The 5582-nt window shown below is 44.3% G+C and overlaps 1 protein-coding gene across 1 annotated transcript in view; it reads left to right on the top strand.

Moving 5' to 3' along the window:
* The first annotated feature begins 2498 nt into the window (after nucleotides 1-2498).
* RAB20 (RAB20, member RAS oncogene family) overlaps nucleotides 2499-5582 on the top strand; it is a 30734-nt gene continuing 27650 nt past the window's right edge. The window contains exon 1 of the mRNA XM_045283942.1: nucleotides 2499-2515. The gene's annotated coding sequence lies outside the window, so the exon portion shown is untranslated. The remainder of the gene's footprint in view (nucleotides 2516-5582) is intronic.

The following is a 5582-nucleotide window of genomic DNA, read 5'->3' as shown; positions in this document are numbered from 1 at the left end:
AGGTAGGGTTATTGTGCCCACCTGGCCAATGAACATACATGGGATTGGTTGACGGGCAGTTTAATTGAAGGGCGGAGAGATAAATGGCTCTCTATCCTGATTAGGCTTCACAGCACTGACAATGGATAAATCTGCCACTCTTACTAATCCATGGTGTGAAGTAACAAAGCTAAAATTTCCAGTGTCACCATCAATAGAGGGAGTGCTGGGTAGAGGAGAGGCTCTATTCTGGGCATCAGCAGACCTTTTTTGGGGAAAGATTGATCAATGTTTGTACTTTAAACAAACAAGATGAGAGTATTATTCTTCAGAGCCCCTACAACAGTTAGTACGGGTTGCTGCTAACAAGCAAGAGCCAGGAGGGAGGAATGCATCCAGATGAGCCCTGGAAGAAAGGCCTGGTCATCTACTGAAGAAGCAGCCATTGACAACCCGGTGACCCATGAGTCTGTCCGCGCGGACCCTCCCGGCGGTCGTTGCCATGATTGGAGGTTGGCCTTTGGACTGACCTGAGGGCAGTGTTAGAAAATTTATTTTAGTCTCAGTCATCACATCTTAAAATTGTACCAATACAATTTCATACAAGCATATCAGTCATAAAACATACACAAATACTTAAGTAATAAAAATAAGTCAATAAACAAATACTTAAGTAATAAAAATAAGTCAATAAACCGTACTCACAGGGTCAAATATAAGGCAAAATTTGATGATGAATGTAAAAAGACAGCATAATTTTCTAAACTCTCAACAACATGGAAGAAGCACACCAGCCTGTGTGATCACGAGGTGTCGAAGGGATCAGGTATCAGGCAGCATCAGAACAAAAGATATCATAGTGAATGACTGGGGGAGTGCGGAGTGGAGACCTAAAGCCCATCTGGAGGCAACTGGACATCCCCTTACGGAAGGGTCACAGGGAGGAGACGATCCAGTCAGAGTGCAGCATAGCAACGATGAAACATACAACTTTTCTCTAGTTCGTAAATGCTTCTCCCTCCCCCCCCACCTCCACTATCATGATCCCAATTCCACCTTACAAATCCAGCTAGATCAGGGGATGTACACTGGTACAGATAGGAATTGGAAACACAGGGAATCCAGGATGGATGATCCCTTCAGGACCAGTGGTGAGAGTGGCGATACTGGGAGGGTGGAGGGAGGGTGGGGTAGAGGGGGAACCGATTATAAGGATCTACATGTAACCTCCTCTCTGGGGGATGGACAACAGAAAAGTGGGTGAAGGGAAACGTCGGGTAGTGTAAGACATGATAAAATAAAATTTATAAATGATCAAGGGTTCATGAGGGAGCAGGGAGTGGGTAGGGAACAGAAAAAATGAGCTGATGCCAGGGGTTTAGGTGGAGAGCAAATGTTTTGAGAATGATGAGGGCAATGAATGTACAAATCTGCTTTATACAATTGATGTATGTATGGATTGTGATAAGAGTTGTATGAGCCCCTAATAAAATGATTAATAATAAATAAATGCTCTCTTCTCTAATACATTATGGAAAACAACTTTTGTAGAGGGTAGTAAGGGTCAAAGAACTAAGGCTTATCAGACAGCTCTGCTTATCCTGTGGATTTCCCCCCCTCCCCCCAACTTACTATGGAATCATTTTTAGAACTCTTGGTAGGGATGATTTTGATTAGACATTGAATTTTCATGTGCTTTGCAGTACGTCTAGTTCCAACTTCCAGATAAACGTGGAATGATCCAGTGTGTTTTCGTGGTATCATGGCAACTAGTTTTAATGTGAGCATCCAATAGCGTGTGAATTTATCTGTTCACTACACAATATTTTGGGTTATGAAACAGAGAAGGTCTGGTGGCCTTGGGAGTACAAGGTCAGCAGTTTGAAACCACCAGCCACTCCTCAGGAGGAAGATGGAGCTTTCTACTCCCATAAAGAGTAAAAGTCTCAAACCCACAGGGGCAATTTTACCCTGTCCCACAGGGTCGCTGGGCATCGGCACTGACTCAGTGGCAGCGAGTTAATGAGAGCGAGACTGTTCTGAGCTCTGTGAATAGCAACGAACAAAGTAGAAATTCTTTGTTGCCCTCGTGGGATTTAAAGTCAAAGGGGGGAAGGAATATTTATAGTAAAAACAACAAATCTGCCTCGGAGGAAGTTTAGACAGGATGTTACTTAGAAGTGAGGCTGCACCTTGGGTGCTTTGGACCAGGCTGGTCCCGGGAGAGGTGGGAAGAGGAGGGACATTTCGAGGCAGACTTGAGAATTGACTGCTTAGTGGTGGACATAATGGAGACACAGGATTGGGAGTGAGGGAAAGGCAAGTGCCAAACACAGCCCTCCCCTAGGTTTCTGGACTGCCTGGTACTTCCTGAGAAGAGGACAATAGCAAGAAGCCAGTCACAGAAGAAGGCAGAACCGTGGAGGTGTGCGGCGAGGATCTGAAACTGAGCAACAAGGTCTGGCCTGGAAGCTGGCTGGCTGCCTGCGCGCCCACGCTGCCCTGGCTGAAAAAGGCTTTGGAACCCATGACACCCGTGTGTAGAAAGCTGAGCTCTTTCAAGTTAAACTTTAAACCCTGGATGTGACTAATGAGTTAACCATGAAAACGTGTCCTTTTACCCCTATTCTCAAATCCTCTGTAGTCCTCTGATTTTTCCTCTGGGAGCCGGCTAGGTGGTAGGACTCCTCATCTGGAGCAGGGACCGTGGAAGCTGGAGTGGTTTGGAGCGGTGGATGTTGTTGTTTTAGATCCTCGATGGCTGAAGTCCTTTGCCGTTGGGTGGCCTCGGACTCTTGGTTAACCATTTGCTCCTGGTCACTTCCCACCTTTTACACAATACGCATTTGTGCCCTTCTGACTTTGAGCTTGCTGTGACGCCTGCCTTGTTCCCTCGTTGCATAAAATGCAGTCTTCAAGATGCATTTAATTTTTATATTTATATTTTTTATATCTGGGCTCCTTGTCTTTCTCTCTCATCCGTTCCTGCCTTTTCAGCTCTGTCCCTTTGCAAATGCTGCAGTCAATGGCCTGGAACACAGTGTGTAGGGACTGTTGCATGGAAAGTGGGTTTACTCCATAAATTTTCACCAACATTTCCTTAGAAAGAAATACAGTAAGGTAAAAGAAAGAGCAGTCAATCTGATCATAAGCAGGAAAAACAAGGCCATTCCCCTGAGCTCTGGTTCTCGTAGGTTTCTCCGTATAATACTTCAAAAGTTTACTTTGAAACATGGTATTTTACTATTTAAGTATGACAAGCCAAGTGTCATGAATGATTGAAAGGTTTTCCACACTGTTAAATGAGATGGAGTTCAATGTAGGGACTCTCAGCTTGCCTCTGGTTACTCCATTGACAAGATCTGTTAATGGATAATGCACTTTTCAGTAATTTTCTAGAACCCAGGCAACCTATTAAACAAGACATTACTAAACCAAAACTAAACCCATTGTCATTGAGTTGATTCCAGTTCATACTGGTCCTACTTGGAGTCGCTGGTAGGTTTGAATCACCAGCCCTGGGATTAGCAGGCCAACGCTTAACCCATCGTGCCAAGAGGTAATTCAACACTGTAAACATCTGCAAAGTCCTGTTTCCTTAGGTTACTTACCAAAAAGTTGATGTACCTGCTCATTCTTCAAGGATAGCAAAAGCTGTCTTAGGGGAACTTGGGGGGGACACCTTACCCCATCCATCCTACAGCCCCTATCTTGCCCCTTCAGACTTAAGTCTTTGTTTCCTAACCTCAAAGAACATGGAAAAGGAACACAGGTTCAGTCCTTGGGAGATGCCAAAACTGCCAGCTAGGCGTGGTTAAATCAGAGCAGAATTCTTCCCAGTCAGGCTGGAGAGACAGAAATGCCACCTTCAGAGGTGTCCCAACCTCGATGGAGGGTATGTGAGGAACCAGTAGCTCTACTGTTTAGTAAATAGCCCTGGTATTTCTCAAAGGACTTCATTTGAAGGGGGAACCCCCTTCAGGCTATCAAAGCTATTAGGGATAATTAAGGCATCCAGGTGGCACAGTGCTGAAAAGTTGGTCTGCTAACTGCAGAGTCACAGATCAAAACCACCAGCTGCTCCACAGGAGAACTGCGGCGGGCTTTCAGTTCCCAGCACAAGTTACCATGTGGGAAACCCACAGGGGCAGTTCTGCCCCGTCTTTAGGGTCGCTACGAGTTGGCATCCACTTAGTGGCAGTGAGTGTAGTGTATTAGGAATTATTAGGTTATGTATTGGAGTACTCCAGATAAACAACAATTCTAGATAACGTACTAACTTTAAAAAACTCTTTTTAGACAAAAACTATTTTCTTTTCTTTTTTTCTAATCTTTTTATGGGGACTCATAACTTTTATCACAATCCATCCATCCATCCATTGTGTTAGGCACATTTGTAGATATGTTGCCATCATCATTTTCAAAGCATTTTCTTTCTACTTTAGCCCTTGGTATCAGCTTATCTCCCCCCCTTTGATGAACCCTTGATAATTTATAAGTTATTTATTTAATTATTTTTTTCATGTCTTACACTGGCCACTGTCTCCCTTCATCCATTTTTCTGTTGTTCGTCCCCCTGGGAGGGGGTTCTATGTTGATCATTGTGATCGGTTACCCACCCACCCCCTTTCCCCTGCCCCTCTTGGTATTGCTACTCTCATTATTGGTCCTGAGGGGGTTATCTGTCCTGGATTCCCTGTGCTGAGAGCTTATCTGTATCAGTGTACATGCTCTGGTCTAGCCAGATTTGTAAGGTAGAATTTGGGTCATGATAGTGGGGGGGAGGAGGGTATTAAAGAACTAGAGCAGTGGTTCCCAAGCTTTCTAGTGCCGTGACCCTTTAATACACTTTCTCATGTTGTGGTGACCCCCCAACCATAAAATTATTTTCGTTGCTACTTCACAACTGTAACTTTGCTATTGTTATGAATCGGGCGTCCCCTGTCAAATGGTCATTCAACCCCCAAAGGGGTCGAGACCTACAGGTTGAGAACCGCTGAACTAGAGGAAAGCTGTGTTTTGTTGGTGCTATAGTGCACCCTGACTGGCTCATCTCTTCCTTGTGTCCCTCGGTGAGGGGATGTCCAATAGTGTACAGATGGGCTTTGGGTCTCCACTCCGCACTCCCCCTCATTCATATCCATATGATTTTTTTGTTCTGGGTCTTTGATGCCTGATACCTGATCTCATCGACACCTCATGATCACACAGGCTGGTGTGCTTTTTCCATGTGGACTTTGCTTCTCAGCTAGATGACTGTTTCTCTTCATGCCTTTAAAACCCCACACACGATCTCTCTTGATAGCCGGGCACCATCAGCTTTCTTCACCACATTTCCTTATGCATCCATTTTGTCTTCATCGATCATGTTGGGAAAGTCAGCATAATAGAGATCATGTTGGGAAAGTCAGCATAATAGAATGTTGGGGTTATTGGAACAAAGTGTTCTTGCACTGAGGGAGTACTTGCGTTGAGACTCAATGTCCATCTGCTACCTTAATACTTAACATAAATATATGTACATAGGTCTATTTTACTATCATTATATATAAATACATACATATGTACACACCTGTATTTAGACCTCTATAAATATCCTTGAC

The sequence above is a fragment of the Echinops telfairi genome, unplaced genomic scaffold (genome assembly GCF_000313985.2).
Source record: "Echinops telfairi isolate 266 unplaced genomic scaffold, ASM31398v2 ScPeMD7_7467;HRSCAF=8505_1, whole genome shotgun sequence".
NCBI lineage: Eukaryota > Metazoa > Chordata > Mammalia > Afrosoricida > Tenrecidae > Echinops > Echinops telfairi.
Note: the sequence above shows the minus strand (reverse complement) of the source record. Positions and strands in the feature narration are given on the sequence as shown.